This window comes from Diabrotica virgifera, chromosome 5 (genome assembly GCF_917563875.1).
Source record: "Diabrotica virgifera virgifera chromosome 5, PGI_DIABVI_V3a".
NCBI classification, from domain to species: Eukaryota; Metazoa; Arthropoda; class Insecta; order Coleoptera; family Chrysomelidae; genus Diabrotica; species Diabrotica virgifera.
The window spans coordinates 204,216,449-204,235,925 of NC_065447.1; the positions used below are offsets into that span (position 1 = coordinate 204,216,449).

General features: G+C 34.7%; 1 protein-coding gene across 1 annotated transcript in view; it reads right to left on the bottom strand.

Annotated features, from left to right (window-relative positions):
• Nucleotides 1-19,477, bottom strand: part of LOC126885265 (GTP-binding protein REM 1) — a 779,234-nt gene that overhangs the window by 290,425 nt on the left and 469,332 nt on the right. The window lies entirely within an intron of this gene.

A 19,477-nucleotide genomic window follows, 5' to 3' on the forward strand; every position in this document is an offset into this window, starting at 1 on the left:
GTATCCTTCGTGTACATTTTATTTATCGCTATAGTAAAATTTATTTACTGTTTGCATGGTAGAGTAATAAAAAAAGTAGATTTACGCATTTAATGAATATCTTCCGATCCCGCAAGATCAAGCAAAATTTATAAAAATTTGACATTTTTGATGATTTTGATATAGTTATTTTCCTAACAAGTGCAGAAAGTCATACTTTTCCGCACGCGACTGCAGTTTGCCGAACGACGCGAAGCGGGAGTTCGGCAAGCAGTCGAGTGCGGAAAAGAGACTTTCTGCAAGCGTTAGGAACATTATTTTTTCTACGAGTCTTTAAAAAATGACCAAATCTTAATCAATTAATTTAATTAATATGAAAATACATACACAAATGAATTCTTTGACAAGGTTGTCAAAACCAAACTTTCAGCATAATTGGTTAGCATGACGACGATCTTGGTTTCCATGACGACGATTCAAAACTACTGTTATTGTCTACTGATTAGACTTTCGAATATAATGTCAAAATTATTTTATTTCATCGAATTCTCGCGTTAATTTCATTAAAACATGAACACAATAAGATATATTTGAAATAAATTAGTAAATAATATCTAAATATTAGTTTATTGCATGTATTATAATTACTTTAAGGCCATATTAACATATTTAATTAACACGTGTGCGGAAAAGTAAAACGCGTGCGGAAAAGTAAAACGCGTGCGGAAAAGTAACACGCGTGCGGAAAAGTAAAACTTTCTAAACTAAAACGCGTGCACGAAAGTAGATATTTTTGCACGTTCGTAGAAAAAATTAAAAAACATTTAGTTATCTCATTTTTCTGTTACATTGTGAAGCTTTTCGCTTGTTGAGATATTGTATGACAATATTTAAACAACCCAAAAACTCAAAACGAGGGGGTGGTTGCAGTGTTAGCTCCACACGCACCCCTCTCTCCAACCAACCAATGAGTGTGTGTTTTTACATTATTTACATAATATGTACATTTCTTTTTCATCCGTTTTAAACATCAACTTTGTATTGTAATTTCTTGGTAAAATCTGGCAGCATGGACCTTGATTTAAATGTTTTCCTGATGAATCCATCTTTTGATTGGGGCCGACATACATTAGCATTAGACATTAGACGATGCTTCCGTGGGCAACTTTAGACACCGCTCGTCAGCTTGCATGTTGCAGGGATAGTTTTGTACATTCCAGTCTGGCATGTCTCCCGATGTAATGCAAGAAGTTATATCTTCATTTGAAACTCTTCGAAGAGCTGGTGGAGAAGATAGTTTTGTAACATTCCAGTCTATTATTTTAGTCCCGTGCTTGAAAATTTAAAGTAGGAGGGATGAAATTTCTAATACTTTTGCCCTTCGCTTTAGTCTGTCAGGCTTTTAACACTCTCTCTGGCCCTAGCTCTCTAATGTGTTTCCTTTCTCCCTACTGCTTGAAATTTTGAAGCACAGGACTAAACTAAAATAATACACTGAAATGTTGCAAAACTATCTTCTCCACCACTTCCTCGAAGAGTTTCAAATGAAGATATAACTCATTGTATTACATCGGGCGACATGTCAGACTGTAATGTACAAAACTATCCCAGCCACAATCCGGCTGATGAGCGGTGTCTAAAGTTGGCCACGGAAGCATCGTCTAATGCTAATGTATGTGGGCCTCAATCAAGAGATATATGCATCAGAAAAACACTTAAATCAAGGTCCATGCTGCCAGATTTTATCAAGAAATCACAATGCAAAGTTGGTGTTTGTGAGCAGGACACAAACAGATGAAAATGAAATTTACATTATGTAAATAATGTAAAAAGCACAAACTCATTGGTTGGTTGGAGAGAAGGGAGCGTGTGGAGCTAGAAGTGCAACCACCCCATCGTTTTGAGTTCTGGGTTGTTTAAATATTGTCATACAATATCTGAACAAGCGAAGAGCTTCACAATGTAACAGAAAAATGAGATAACTAAATGCTTTTTAATGTATCAAAATCATCAAAAATGTCAAAATTTTATAGATTTTGCTTGACCTTGCGGGATCGGAAGATATTCATTAAATGCGTAAATCTATTTTTTTTTCATAATCTTTAGGCCTGTTGCGGGATCGGAAGGTAAAGTCCGATTTGAATAATTCTTGTTTTGATTTTCTTCTAATTACCAATCGCAACTTTTCCGCACTATAGCGATACGGAATTATCTACTTAACTTTTTTCGCACCACCCTAATATACACTACTATTGACCCCCTAAAGATTAAAAAAATAAAGTTTGGGGCAGCTCCTAATACAAGGTCAAATGCTATCCCGACTGGACTATACCGCTTTGTAAAATATTCGCCTGCTACAATTTGCTCAAATATTCTGATGAATCTCTTTATTTTTATATTTCTTTTATTAAGAAATTTGGTCCCTTTTGGTACAAATTGTTCTTTGAGAAAATTGATAAGATTATCCTAACACCACCTTCTCCCATGCTTTACCAGCGCGGCACGCTCTAATAGTGTCTCCCAATATTCCCGCGATACAGATGGACTGCAAGATAAAGAAGCTATTAACTAAAATGGAATTCGGCAGAATAAAAATGTTGTCACGTGAGTAAGCTCCGTCTGATTCAAAGTCGGGATTTTTATTCAATTCAGACAGAGGGTTTTGGCGCGGGTTTGCTGATATATTATATTGGAGGTAATCTATCCCCTTATATACACCGAAAAGGGCTTTAGGTGTGATGTTAGGGAATGGTCGGGATGTATGCAAAATTTTCACATTTTTATTCAGGACGTGGATGTGTTCCGCTCAGATATATTTATATTCGAGTCTGTTTTCCTAGCGGAAAGAGGAAAATTTTGACTAAACCTTGCTGAACTATAAATTGATTTACGATAATGCTGATTTGCCCTTTTATCGAACAATTTTGATATTGATTTTTGATTATTGACTTGATTTTGATATTGAATATACGCTCGAATATTGGAATATTGTTTCGAAGTTAAGTTTTATGTCTTGAGTTTCGAAGTTAATAGTCCGATCAAAGAACAATCTGACCCCAAAAAAATAAAGAAAGGATGAAAATTTGGAAATAGGTAGTTGAAATTGTCTGTTATTATACATATAAGAAAAAGTTTACAATTCTACATCTACATTTTACAAAAATGGGGGGATACCCCTTCTCGGGGGTGAAAAATAACATTCAAAATAAGTCCGGAATTGGATAAAATGACTAATTATAAACAACTTTTGTTCTATAGAATTTTTTTATTAAGTCAATACTTTTTGAGTTATTTGCGGGTGAATAATATTCAAAACTAAAATAAACATATTATGTTCATTTTTAACAAGAAAAAACATGTTTTAGGACGGTTTTTCGCAAATATCTCAAAAAGTAAGTATTTTATAGAAAAAAATATTCTTAACAAAAATATAGCTTATAAAAAATTAAAAAAAAAATGGTGTACGCATGAACTCTGTAGACCCAGTAAAAGCAGAGTTGTAGCTAATGAAAAGTAGGTTCTTGTTCGTCAAATTCCAAATCGAATATTTCAATGTGACATAACCAAAAAACAAAGCACTTTTCGAGGAAAATTCATTACAAATATTTTAAAGTGTTTAAAAAATGGTTTATTTTTGTTTTTCAAAAAAGGTTCTAACATTAAAAGTAAGTGAGTTACGCTCAAAATATTGTTGGTCCCTCTTATTTTTTGGTAAAAAGAATAACGAAAATCACCCCCTAATTAGCACCCCAAATAAATTTAATCGTTATCGCTTCACAATTTACTTTGGTTATGTGTTATCTATATGATCTGTAAGTTTCATCGGTTTAAAGTGCTTATTCTTGAAAAGGCTGTAGTTAAAATGGCTTGAACAAGTAACTAATCACGAGTTTAGGCAAATTTTGGACAGCCATAGCATAACCAATTTTTGTCTAAGAAAAAAGCAAAAAATTCAAAATATTCAGAAAATCAAAACGTACATTTTATTGCTTTTATTGAACAAGTAACTAATCACGAGTTTAGGCAAATTTTGGACAGCCATAGCATAACCAATTTTTGTCTAAGAAAAAAACAAAAAATTCAAAATATTCAGAAAATCAAAACGTACATTTTATTGCTCTTTGAAATTTTATTACTCTTTGAGAGATTGTTCATATTACTAACAATTTTTAAGTTAACTTAAAAAAAATTGGAATTTTTTTTCAAAATAAAAAAAATGTTTTACTTTAAAACCATTTTTTTAAATGAGCACTTTGAACCAATGAAACTTATAGATAATATAAATAATACGTAAGTAAAATAACTGTTAAGCGGTGATTAATTTTATTTGAGAAGCTAGTTAGGGGACGATTTTCGCGATTATTTTATCAAAAAATAAAAGGGACCAACAATATTTTGAGCGTAACTCACTTTAAATGTTAGAAGTTTTTTTTTAAAAAACAAGAGTACACCTTTTTTTAAACACTTTAAAAAAGTTATAATGAGTTTTCCCCGAAAAGTGCTGCGTTTTTTGGTTATTTCACGTTGAAATATTCGATTTGGAATTTGACGAATAAGAACCTACTTTTTATTAGCTACAACTCTGATTGTACTGAGTCTTCATGCATACACCATTTTTTTCATGTTTTTATAGTCTATATTTTTGCTAAGAATATTTTTTTCGCTAAAATACTTACTTTTTGAGTTATCTGCGAAAAACCGTCCACAAACATGTTTTATTTTTGTTAGAAATCAACATATTCACTCGCAAATAACTCGAAAAGTATTGACTTAGTGAAAAAACTCTATAAAACAAAAGTTGCTTAGATGTAGTCATTTTATCCAATTCCGGACTTATTTTGAACATATGTTTTTTCACCCCCGAGAAAATATTTTTCACCCCGTATTTCCCAATTTTTGTAAAATGGAGGGGTTGTAGAATTGTAAACTTTTTCTTATATAATAATAGACAATTTCAACTACCTATTCCCAAGTGGATCTAAAAATTTTTTTTGGGAGGGGGGGGTCATGGATCTTAAGGCTGATTTAATAATTACTTTTCTCTGATGAAAGGTCACTTAGTCTTACCATCCCTAGGATAAGTGGGTTTTCAATTATTTTTTGGATAGGCCTAAATTTTTCTTTGTTTTACAGCTCTCGGTTTATCTTTTTTTAGGCATTATTGAATTGATATTTATTTTCGTTTGGGGTGAAGGAGGGGGTCATGACCCCGTGACCCCCTCTGGATCCGCCACTGACCGCCAGAACATTTAACATATTAATTTCCCCCTGTATAAGTTTATGTCAGAAATAGTCAGTGTTGTAGGCTAAGTTTTAAAAAAGGGGTGCATCACTGGATGCCTCCCTACATGTCATTCCTAATTATTGTCAGTCCTATTACTTATTGTCTGTTATCTACCTAAACATTTAGGTTTAGATTGTATAGATAGATTGTAATAAATGTGGGGTTAAAATAAAAAAAAAAAAAAAAAATTTCCCCCAAAAAGACAAAATGGATAGTTATAACAGCAAATCTACTAATATAAGATGTAAATTAAAACTGGAGAGTCATAATATATTAATAGAACAAATGATGCAGTTTACGTATCTAGGTTTCACACTATTTAGTTACGCAAAGCTTGAAATAGAGGTGGAAGATCAAGAAAATACAGTAAACAAAGTCACAGGTTGCTTGAGTGAAATAATATGAAGATATAAAAATATTGGGAAAGAAAGGACGGCCAGAATTTACAAGACGGTCATCAGACTAATAATGACATATAAGTACGGCAGAAACACGATCTGGCACATGACACAGGGAACAAAAAGGAATGCTAGAAACACTAGAGACGAAAAATCGATGGTATTACGACACTATTATGGACCAGATAATATGGGCATTATATCTATATTTTTTATACGACACTATGGGCCAGAGCTAGAAGTACATATATACAATGGAGATGCAAAATGGAGAATATAAAGGACTGGGTAAGAAATAGAACAATAGAATAAAACGATTATATAAGCTGAATGACAACAAATAGAGCAATAAAGACGGTGAGAGATGGTTCCACAAGAGGAAGACAACGAAAACCATGGAGCGACAACTTACTGGAGGCACACTGAAAAGGGACAGAGTCATATTTAGAGTATTTTATCTGATCTAATTTACAGTACGTGGCAAAATAAACAATACTGGAATGAATATCGCAATTTCGGAATATCAGACGGTGGAACGGTCTGCCTCCTGCAGCATTCCCCATATGTACCCATAATGTGGCATTAGATCTAGTGAGAGATAATCTCCCAAAATGATCTCGCAGTATTCGAAGTGATTCCCTGACCGTGTGACAGGTTGCCCCGTCCTGCTGAAACCATTGTTGATTTTAAGCTTAGACGTTTTTGCGACCTTTTCCGTTTGACCGAAAATAGCACTTAACGACAAAAATTTTTTCTGCAAAACTGAGAACCATCCTGAAGCACCTCACCTTAACACGACATTCACATAGATACGTTATAATAGTAGAGGAAGCAAGTATGCCAAATTTGCAATTACTCGAGCATTATGGGGACTCAACTAAGGTACAAATGACCACCCACAGTGCATCAAAGTCTTGATTAAAAACTCAATTGAATACAATAGACCTCTAGTTCTAACGTTTATAGACTTCCATAAAACGTTTGATACTATCAAACTACCCGCACTACTTAAGGCATTGGAAGAGTGTCGAATTGATCATAGGTACACCAATATTGTAGAAAATATATACAGAAATGCTACAACAACTATAAATCTACACGGTCCTACCAATAAGATATATATCAAGAGAGGTATTCGACAGGGAGATACTATGTCGCCTAAGTTGTTCATTACTGTATTTAAACTTCTTCTTCTTTACGTGCAATCTCCGCGACGAAGGTTGGCAATCATCATTGCTATTCTCACTTTCGACACTACAGCCCGAAAGAGTTCAGTTGAGCTGCATCCAAACCATTCTCTGAGATTTTTCAGCCAGGACATTTTTCTCCTACCTATGCTGCGCCTTCCTTGAATCTTTCCCTGCATAATTAATTTTAGGAGTTCATATCTGTCACCACGTGTTATATGACCCAAGTATTGAAGTTTTCTTATTTTGATGGAATCCAGTATCTCCCTGCTGTTCTGTATTCTCCTTAGTACTTCCTCATTGGTTATTCTGTCTGTCCAGGAGATTCTCAGCATTCTTCTATACGTCCACATCTCAAATGCTTCCAATCTATTGAGGCATTGTTTATTGAGAGTCCATGTCTCCACACCATACAAAAGAACAGAAAATACATAACATTTTAGTACTCGCTTTCTAAGATCTAGGCTGAGGTCTCTACTACACAATATTTGTTTCATATTAGTGAATGCACTTCTAGCCTTTTCTATTCTAATTCGGATTTCTTTGGTATAATCGTATGTTTCACTAATGTTCGTCCCTAAATAGTTATAATTCTGAACTCGTTCTATCGTCTTATTATTTACGTGTAGATTGATGTTTTTAATATTTTTCTTTGATATAACCATGAATTTCGTTTTCTTTATGTTTAGTGACAGACCAAATTCTTCACTTGTTGCAACAACCTTATTTAAAATTCTTTGTAGATCTGTAATAGTTTCTGCTATTAGTATTGTGTCATCGGCGTATCTAATTTCACATATGGGTAGGCCATTTATTTTTATGCCTGCTACTTCATCTTCTAATGCTTTTTTAAATATTTCTTCCGAGTATGCATTAAACAGTGATGACGACAAGACACAGCCCTGTCTAACGCCTCTTTTGATTTTTATTTTATTGGTGTTTAAATTATTTATTCTTATGACAGCTTCTTGTTCATCATACAGATTATTTATTATTCTTATATCCCGTGTGTCGATGTTCTTTGTTCTCAGTAGTTTTATTAACGGATTATGTTTCACCGTATCGAATGCCTTGTTATAATCTAGGAAGCAGACATAGATGTCCTGCTTTACATCTAAACATCTCTGTATTAGCACATTTACTGCAAATAATGCTTCTCTGGTACCTTGAGCATTTCTAAATCCGAACTGAGTTTGTCCAATGTCTTGTTCTAACTTTTTGTATATTCTACGATGAATAATCTTTAGAAATACTTTGAGTATGTGGCACATTAGACTGATGGTACGGTGTTCGCAACATTGTCTGGCGTTTCTCTTCTTCGGTATAGTCACGAATGTCAATAGAAGCCATTCTTTAGGTAATATACCTGTTCTGTATATGATATTAAATAATTCGACAATTACATGTATATTGCAGTCGGCTATAAGTTGCAATAATTCTGTCGGTATTTCGTCCGGTCCTACAGCTTTCCCAGTTTTCAGTTCTTTAATGGTGTGTTTTACTTCACTTTCTGTTATTTCTGGTCCAGTCTCTTCAACGAAATATTCGTTATCTATTGTGCCTCGGTTGTCGTTAAACAGCTGTTCTATATAGTTTGTCCATACCAACAATATTTAAACATGAACTCTGAAATCGCTGGAATGGGAAAATAAGGAATAAATATCGATGGTAAGATGCTTAGTCATCTAAGATTCTCAGATGATATTGTTCTGATTTTAGATGACCTAAAATCTGCCAATGATATGTTAAATGAACTCAGCGACGCAGCACGTAAAGTAGGTCTACATATCAATTACCAGAAGACAACAATGATGACGAATTTAGTTCCGAGTTATCCTTTAAATGTAGAAGACGTGGAAATTGAAGTTGTTGACAGCTACATATACCTTGGACATACGGTAAAAATTAGCAGAGACAATCAAACTGCAATACTAATCTCCCAAAGTGAAGATGATTTACAACGTATGCTCCACCAATTCAACATAACCGCCAGAAAATTTAACATGTTAATTGCCTCAAAATAGACAAAATGCATGGTTATAACAGCAGATCCAATAAGATGTAAATTGGAGCTGGAAGGTCAGATAATAGAACAAGTGATGGAGTTTAAATACCTAGGAATCACACTATCTAGCTACGAAAGGCTCGACACAGAAGTGGAAGATCAAGTGAATAGAGCAAACAGATCCGCAGGTTGCCTGAATGACACAATATGGAGAAATAAAAATATCGGAAAAGAAATGAAAGGCAGAATTTACAAAACAGTCATCCGACCAATAATGACATACGCGGAAGAAACACGAACACAGAGAGGACAAAAAGATGGCTCGAAACAGCGGAGATGAAAACCCGTCGAAAAATCGATGGTAAGACTCTATGGGACAGAGCTAGAAGTACAGATATACGACGGAGATGCAAGGTGGATAACATTAATAACTGGATAAGAAACAGAACAATAGAATGGAATGACCACATAAGCCGAATGACAACAAATAGGGTAGTCAGGACAGCGAGAGACGGTGCTCCAATAGAAAGACGATCATTGGGAAGACCACGAAAACGACGGAACGACAACTTACTAGAGGCACATTGAAAAAACAGACAGTCATGTCTGTACAAAAAGAAAAAGAAGAAGAAGGCAATCAAACTGCTGAGCTAAGCTAAGATATGGAAGACTCCGTGATATTTTTAAATGTAATATACCTAGCAGCTTAAAAAGAAGAGCCTTTAATCAATGTATCCTGCCTGTTCTTACATATGGCACAGAGACTCTTACTTTAACAAGGACATCTGCATGAAAACTACAAGTGACGACGTAGAATGGAAATATCATTGTTAGGCATAACGTTAAGAGATAGGGTAAGAAACGAAGAAATTCGTAGAAGTGGTGTAAATGACATTATAAAAAACATAGCCAAAATTAAATGGAAGTGGGCAGGACACGTCGCTATAATGAAAGAGGATAGGTGGACCAAAAAAATCTTGGATTGGAGACCGAGAGCGGATAGACGAAACCCGGGAAGACCACCCACAAGATGGACTGACGACATAAAGAGGATTTGTACCAACTGGATTGCAGCAGTGCAAGATAGATCTGAATGGAAGTTTTTCGAGGAGGCCTATGTTCAGCAGTGGACGACTATGTGCTGATAATGATGATGGGGACCTATTGGGTTCTGAAGATTATTTCATTATTTTTACGTAAGGAATCCAAATCTGCAATAAAAAATGGGGGCTCCTATTTAAGATTTTAAAGTAACCCCCCACCCCACCTCCGTGGGTGTCGTGTTTGGTGTTATTGATACATTTTTCAAAAATATTGAATACGTCTATTTTTCAGTTTTTCGATCTCATGTTCATTTTGCAAAATATCGTGGGGTCCCTATTTGAAATTTTAAATTTACCCCCCACAAGTGTCGTGTTTCACAAATTCGTGAACACGAATTTTTTAGTTTTTAGATCTGACGTTCATTTTGCGAAATATTCGCTTTTTTTTTGTGAAATTTTGTGACACCCATTTTCTTACGCCCCGCTCATATCGTCAGATATTTTAAATATACACTGTTCTGCATGAACTTATCTTACCTTATCTTAATCTGACGATTTCGAGTTTTTCTAAGGATAGATATTTATTTCGGACCCCCTTAAAGGACCCCCTGTATCAAGAGCTAATATATTAAGTTAGGGGTACATTTACAGGGTACATTTACATCGTTTCTCCCCATGTGATTTCCTCACCACTCAGAAACTACTCAGTACGTTTCGGCGCATATAAAGGGGCATACTCATTTCAATTTGATACAAATAACTAAAAGAAAAGACGCTTAAAGTAATTTTATGAAAATAGTTACACTTACCTACTGAATTTTAATGGCAAATACATATTGTATATTCCATTACTATCCTCGTTGATTGATGAACATGACATAAATATTTAAGGCTCAATACCATGTCTTTTCTATTTTTTAGTAGTTAATTTCGTGATTCCCAGCTTTAACTAAACCGCGTATTATTTTCGAGGGTTTTCAAATTAAAACTCTGGTCTCTCAGGGATGGTATTTACTACTCCACCAAAATATCTATTTAAACATCACCACCACGCGGTGCGAAAACAAGAGAATTAGCATGAACACGGAAAGTCTGATGAAAACATTGAATAATTTACGCCATGTTGACAATTTCATCGAATATTCCTAAACAGAGTTTGTTGAGCTTTGTTGAGCTTTGTTGAGCCTATCATAAATAAATTAATCATGGATTTACGTTGCAAAAGGGACTGAAAATACCGTTTAACAGTAATCAGTTAAACAACTATACTTATGGTGGCATTAATTTGAAAAGCTGGAAACTATAACTTTTTTCTTTTGCTAGAGATTACATTATGCTTATTTATTTATATATCCTCTTACCGCTTAATAGGTATTTTTTTATATAAAATACACTTTTCTTGGTTTTTTATTTTATTTAAGTACCCATTTAATTATGACCATCCTGAGACTCAAACCAAACAATACTTGGAGGTCGAATAATGTATTTAATAGCCACACAGATACTACTAAGACTATTCTTGAGGAATCTGACACCAGAAATAATCTTCACTGAGGAAATTAACATAATTATACCAACTAGGGAACTAAAAGTCCCAAATATTAATGGGAACCTAATATGGTTCACCGATGGATTTAAAAGTGTCCACCTGATCTAAGAAGAAGAAGAAGAAGAAAGACCCATTTAATTCATGATGCAAAGAGTGGGTGTGTCTCAGAGTGATGGAGCTTCATAAAAATATCTCAGAGTTATGTCTCACGGATATGGAACAGGTTTCTGGAGACAAATTCGATACAGAATAGTCTATGGTAGACCCCAAGTTACTAATGCGCAACAGAATAGATATATCAGAATTTCCATTTAAAGAAATTCTTCTATGTCCATACCAGCCCTTCAATGAGACTTCAGGTACGCTACAGGAGTCAGAGTATCATTAAATACAATAAGAAGAAGAACTTTAGACTCAAATTTGAGGAGTTATCGACCAATAAGAGTTCCTGAGCTACAACTTAGAATTGTTTTGCACCACCTCCAGTGGTTTCAAGAACCTCAGTTATATATTAAAAACCAGAAGATGGTAACAGATCGCCAAAAACCGAACATAATGGCGACGAATTTTAGAGCAGATCAGGAACCACAAAGGACTATCGAGCTAAACATAATGATGGTGAAATAATAATCTTAATTAACAGCATAAACGACTAGCAACGACTAGTAGCCCAATAAATGACCGTTTTGGAGTGTAATTTCCAGGGGCAACTCCGAATTGCATGAAAATTTGGATTTAGGTTCTACTTACCCTCCACTTCAAAGTTGAATTTGTGCCGTTGGTTGCTTTTACTTGGGGGGTGACATTTACCCCTTCTCGGGGGGTGAAAAACGCATGTTTAAAATAAGGCCGGAAATGGATAAATTGACTTATTTTAAGCTGCTTTTGTTCTATAAAGTTTTTTACGTAAGTCAATACTTTTCGAGTTATTCGCGATTTAAAATGTTGATCTTTCGATAGAAAAACTACGTTTTCAGACCATTTTTCCCAAATAACTCAAAAATTAAATATTTTATCGAAAAAAATATTTTGAGCAAAAGTGTAGCCTATAAAAAACGAAAAAAATGGTGTACTAGTCTACGAATTGAGTAGAAGCAAAGTTGTAGCTCAGGAAAAATACGTTCTTATTCGTCTAATTCCAAATCGAATAATTCAACGCGAAATCACCGAAGAAAGAAGCGTTTTTCGGGAAAACCTTATTAACATTTTTAAGGTATCTAAAAAAGCTTATTGTTTGTTTTTTACAAAAGTTTACAGCATCAAAAATAAACGAGTTACACTGAAAAAAAAAGTTGGCCCCTTTTTTTTTTTGGTAAACAATCGTGAAAACCTCCTTCTATTTAGCACCCTAAATGAAATTAATCGTTTGGCTTTACCATCTGTTTTAACTGTATGTGTATTGTTTATATGATCTGTAAGTTTGATTGGTTTAAAGTGCTTTTTTTGAAAACATTTGGTTTTATAGTAAAAAAAAAAATTTTTAAATTTTATTTTTTCAAAATATCTTAAAAAGTATTAGTGATAAGAAAAATCTTAAAGAGTAAAAAAATGTAGGTTTTGCTATTATAAATATGCTAGTTTCATTTTGTTTCTCCGTAAGACAAAAATTGGTTAAGATATAGCTGTTCAAAATTTGCATACACTCTTTCTTTCTCAATTATAACCCTTTCAAAAATAAATACTTTAAACCGTTAAGACTGACAGATCATAAAAAAGATAGATAGGTAAGTATATTGTTTCTAAACCGGTAGCGATTAATTTCATTTGGCGAGCTAAACACGGTGAGATTTTCATGATTTTTTACAAAAAAAAAGAGGGCCAACTTTATTTTGAGCGTAACTCGCTTATTTTTAATGCTAAAACTTTTGTTAACAATTAAAACAAAGCTTTTTTATAAACACTTTAAAAAAGTTTAAATGGGTTTTTCCCGAAAAGTGCTTAATTTTTCGGTGATTTCACCTTGAAATATTCGATTTGGAATTAGACGAATAAGAACGTATTTTTCATGAGCTACATCTTTGTTTTTATTTAATTGATAGACTTTACTGATACACCATTTTTTTGGGTTTTTGTTAAGCTACACTTTCGCTAAGGATATTTTTTCGATAAAATATTTACTTTTTGAGTTATTTGCGAAAAACCGTCTGAAAACGTAGTTTTTTTGTCGAAAAATCCACATATTCAATGGCAAATAACTCGAAAAGTATTTACTTGCGTAAAAAACTCTATGGAACAAAAGTTGCCTAAAATCAGTCAATTTATCCATTTCCGGTCTTAACTTGAACGTATGTTTTTTCACCCCCGAGAAGGGGTGACTGTCACCCCCCAAGTAAAAGCAACCAACGGCACAATGTCAACTTTGAAGTGGAGGGTAAGTAGAACCTAAATCCAAATTTTCATGCAATTCGGAGTTGCCCCTGAAAATTACACGGTATCGCCGAATTTCCCGTTCATTTACTGGGCTATAGAGGAAAAACACCAAATTAGCGTAATATAAATATTGAATGAAAAAAAGACAAATAAGTAATACTTAAGTAAGAAAACTAAAATAGAGTAGACATTCTAATACTAATCACACCAAAGAAGGCCCATCCTTAAAACTTTTGCTACAAAATTACTTCGCATTTGTTAAGAATATCCGTAAGGATAACTAAAAGCTCTTTGTAAAGGATCTTTCAAGAAGTTAACTTGTATGGTTTAATCAATACTAAACTTTAACAAATGATGTGTAGAAAATTTGGAGGGAGTTTTGAAGGTACACACTTAATTGCGTTATCGTTTTAAACTTCAAATACAGTTTACTGTTCTAATCATTGAGAAACTAAACAAGGAATTTCAATTTTGACTAAAATTAGTTCTCTGAACATGTCTTTTGTTAATACTTTCTTAGACACACACAAAACAGAAGTCATAAGCTTATTATAGTCACTCAAAGCTAGCTGATTAATTTGTAATGTCAATTATTAATACAGTTGGATAATTTATTAGTGTAATATGTATCTCGATAAACTGATAAGACTGGTTAAGGCTACAATGCGTAAAGTTGTTTGCAAAGTTGAAATACAGGGCGAACAATCACAGGCGTTTGAAATGCATGTTGGGTTGCGACAGGGAGATGCGCTGGCGTGTCTCCTTTTCAACATAGCTCTGGAAAAGGCGGTCAGACATGCCCGAATACACAACAGAGAAAATATTTTTAATAAATCATCCCAAATTTTGGCATATGCAGATGACGTGGACCTAGTTGCCCGCACAAAACGCAATCTAGAAGAAATGTATACCACCTTCTCAAATCAAATGACTCAAAAAATATGGACCTGCAAGCAAATGAGGAGAAAACTAAGATGATGGCATCAACACCCAACAATAGAGCCAGAAATATCGGTCACCAATTCACGGTTGATAACTCTACCTTTGAAGTGGTGGACAAATTCACATACTTAGGCTCATTGATCACCAAGGAGAACGTTATGACGGAAGAACTCAAGCGAAGGATAATCCTAGCAAACAAATGCTATTTTGGACTGAGTAGACATAGAGAAGCAGAAGTCAAAAAACAAAAATAACCATACAGGGTGATTGGTAAAGAATGGGCCAGAGCTTAACTATAGATTCCTGAAGTTAAAATAGGTCGATTTAAGCTAACTTACCTTAGTACAAAAGTTGATAATAACCTAAATACAGACTGTCAAAGTTAAACTTTTATTTTATTTATTTTTTAATATTACCTGACAGGCGTGAGACAACAGCACGAAATTCGGTAAGTGGTGCTGGTATTGTACAATCTACTAAATTCTGTTAAACAAAAAGCTGCATTATGTTAAAGCTCCTGGCGAGGATCATATAACTTCTGAAATGTTAAAAATGGGTGGCAACACCGTTGTAGAGGTTGTGGAAGTCTTGCTGAATAGGTGTCTAATAGAGAAAAGAATACCCAATCTGTGGGAAAACGCCGAAATAATACTTTTACACAAGAAAGGAGACACTACTAATATTGAAAACTACAGGCCTATCAGTTTGTTGTCACATTTATACAAATTGCTAACAAGAATAATAACCAACCGCATAACACAAAAACTTAATTTATATCAACCGGTTGAACAGGCGGGATTTCGAAAAGGGTTTGGTACTAACGATCACTTACAAACCATCAGAACACTGGTAGAAAAAACCACAGAATATAATGTACCCTTATATATGGAATTTATTGACTTTCACAAGGCTTTCGATAGTATTGAAACCTGGTCCTTTTTGTCAGCCCTCAGGGATGCTCGAATAGACTCACGGTACACTACACTCATTAAAAACATTTTTGAACAGGTAACATTCTACATCAAAATCAATGAAGACCAAAAAACCGAAAAAATACGTCTTGGTAAAGGTATTAGACAAGGTGATACTATTTCACCAACACTTTTTATCTTAGCATTGGAAAATGTATTCAAACAGCTCAACTGGGAGAAAAAAGGTCTAAACATTGATGGTGTACGTTTGAGTCATTTGAGGTTTGCGGACGACATAGTATTATTCAGTACAGATATCAAGGAACTGGAGCAAATGATGAAGGAACTAAACCAGCAGTCAAATAAAATAGGTCTCAAAATAAATCTTCAGAAAACAAAAATAATGAGTAATGTACAAGCTAATCTTGTTATTGACAACGTCAGTCTTGAAAATGTAGACCACTATATATATCTTGGACATACCATTAAAATCGGCAAAGAAAACCAAATAGCCGAAATAAAAAGACGCATACAATTGTCTTGGGTAGCTTTCGGCAAGTTAAGCTTTATCTTGAAGAATAGAGATATACCAATGTGTCTAAAACGTAGAGTTTATGACAAATGTATCTTGCCTGTAACTACATATGGACTGAAGACCATGGCCTTTACAAAGAAAACCTTAGAGCAGCTCAGTACAACTCAAAGAGCGATGGAGAGGGCCATGCTAGGGGTTAGTTTGAGAGACAAAATTCGAAATATCGACATTCGTGAAAGAATAAAGATTACTGACGTCGCAGAACGTATAGCAAGGCTCAAGTGGCAATGGGTCGGACATGTTGCCCGAGATAATCCCGAAAAATGGACACAGTGACTAACAAACTGGAGGCCAAGAGAGAACAGGCGAGGAGTAGGCAGACCGCAGAAGAGGTGGGCAGATGATATCAAACAAGTCGCGGGCAAACAGTGGATGAGAATTGTCAAGAGTAGAAATCGATGGAAGCAAATGGAAGAAGCCTATGTCCAGCAGTGGACGAACACAGGCTGAAGAAGAAGAAGAAGAAGAAGATGTTAAACAAACGTTTCTTGCTACTACCAGAGGCGTACGACGGGGGAACATGAATGGTTGACCCTTCCCATATTCTACACCAGTGGCCGAATTGCTATTTTAGTACAATTTTTTGATTCTCAAATACTTTCTATTTAAAAAACATACTCTTTATTCGTAACGATAAAGCCATTAGTTTTCGAGATATTTGAAGCTGAAAACGAAGGAGCATAATACATTATTAAAATAAGTGTGCCTTTTCATTTTTAACTTCAAATATCTCGAAAGCTAATGACTTTATCGTTACGAATGAAGAATATATTATTTGCACAGAAAGTATTGGACAATCTAAAAATTATGCTAAAATAGCAGTTTCATCAGTGGCGTAGAATTTGAGAAGGGTCAACCATTCACTTTCCCCTGTCGTACGCCTCTGGTATTAACCACAAACGATTATTTAACATAATTTAGTAGGGTGTACAGTACCTACACTTTCTGCCAAGTACCATAAGGATATGTCAAATAGTTTTATAGTACCGGGCACACATAGTTCTTAAAGTTTTAAATAAAGAATAAATTAATAAAAAAAAAAGAATACTTTAAAATAATTTGACATATCCGTGTGATACTTGTCAGAAAGTGTAGGCACTGTACACCCTACTAAATTATGTTAAATAATCGTTTCTGGCTACTACCAGAGACGTACGACAGGGAGGGGAAAGTGAATGGTTGACCCTTCCCAAATTCTACACCCCTGATGAAACTGCTATTTTAGCATAATTTTTAGATTCTCCAATACTTTCGATGCAAATAATATACTCTTCATTCGTAACGATAAAGTCATTAGTTTTCGAGATATTTGATTAATGATATTATACCACAGATATAAACATATATTTGCTGGTAAAGACGTAGTATCTCTTATAAGAATAGCAACACTAAGATGGGCAGGACATCTAGCAAGATCACAGCAGAACAACCCTCCTAGAAGAATCCTTATGTCACAACCTGTGGGAAGTAGAAATAGGGGTAGGCCAAAACTCAGATGGAAAGATAGTGTGGATGAAGATGGGAGAAAAATAGGCGCAGCAAACTGGCAACCAACGGTTGGAAATGGATAGGACTGACTGGCGTAATAGACTTGGGAAGGTCGGGGCTTTTTCATAGGGCTGATTAATTGATTTTAAAAGTGCATTTGATAACATATTTGGACGAATAATTAGGGCAAAATTAGAGGATCTCATAAAAATTAATAAAAATGCTGAGTCTAAAGTCTCTAATCAACGCCGCACGTCGCGTATAACGTTACTACATACGTCCCGTCTGTCTCCTTGTACAGCAATTGCATGCGGTATTGAATTTATTAAATAAAGCATACAGACCCGTTGTACAGCAGAATATCTATAAGCATAAGTTTGGTGGAAAATAATTACCACTATAATTAAACGAAATCGTCAGCGGTAGGCAAAATGTGTAGCTCGGGCCTTAGAATCGAATATGTCAAAAAGATTTTAACAGCGGTGCCGATTGCAAAGAAAAGGAATGAGAAGGTTAGACCAAAGATGAGGTGGATAATCAAGGTAACACAGGACGCTCTGAAATTCAGTGCTGCCAACTGGAAAATACAAGCAAGAAACAGAGCAGACTGGTGAAGAAAGCTTAAGAATGTCGAGGCTTTTAAGCGATGTAGCACTATGATGATAATGACGCATCTTTCCACTTTTTTTCTGAGTGATCAGAGTATAAAGTTGCTCCTAGTATTATTTCCAATCCAATTCCCTTTAAATTTTGTTTCCCGTTTTCTCTACAGTTTCTAATATTTTCCTCTATACTTTCGAAATTGAGTTCGTTTCTTATTTCATCTTTGCAAACTCTGTCAAATCTTGTTCAATACCATACCTAATCCTTCTGAGAAATTTTATTTCCAAAACGTTAAATTTGCTGTTCTGCATTTTTAAGTGGTTATCCAATATTTACTGCAGTATGTTAATACAGCGCTGGTTATATTTTTTATAGATTTTAGTTTCTTCTTCCAGTATACACATAACCAACAGCGGCTAGATCATACAAATTGTACACATCATCTCTAAGAACTCTCAGCCGATTTGACACAACTGTCAAGTACCAATTTCAGTGCAACATTTAATAGCGATAGACTGTCCAGTGTACTCAAGAACAACACCGACAGCGGAAATACAACAAAATCTGAAAGTAGCGCTAATAGAAGACATTATACTAAAAGACTAAGTTTTCAATCTAATAGCACATAAAACAACACCAAAAATATATCTCTACACCAGACTGAAAACAATGGGAACCTTCTCTGGTTACAACTCCGAGGCTTCTAAAATTTGCAAGCCATAACGGATGCTGCGACTAAAGAAGATGAGGGAATTTTACATTTTATAATTCACGTCCCATCTGCTCAGCGCGGTAAAGTTCCAACAAGAATGGCTCCCTTCGTACTTCAATCGGAGTAAACATGTAAATACAAAATGAATAACCATTTTCAATTTCGTTGCAACACGAAACTAATGCAGCATTATATTCTAGTTCAATCAGAGAGTGCAGCAAGCACCTCTACCGGTTTAGAAACTTATTAGTCTCTCATCAGGAGGCACATGCTTGTGCTTGCTGCACTCTCTGATTGAACTAGAATTTAATGCGGCTGTAGTTTCGTATTGCAACGAAATTGAAAATGGATATTCATTTTTGATTTACATGTCTACTCCGATTGGAGCACGAAGGAAACCATTCTCGTTGG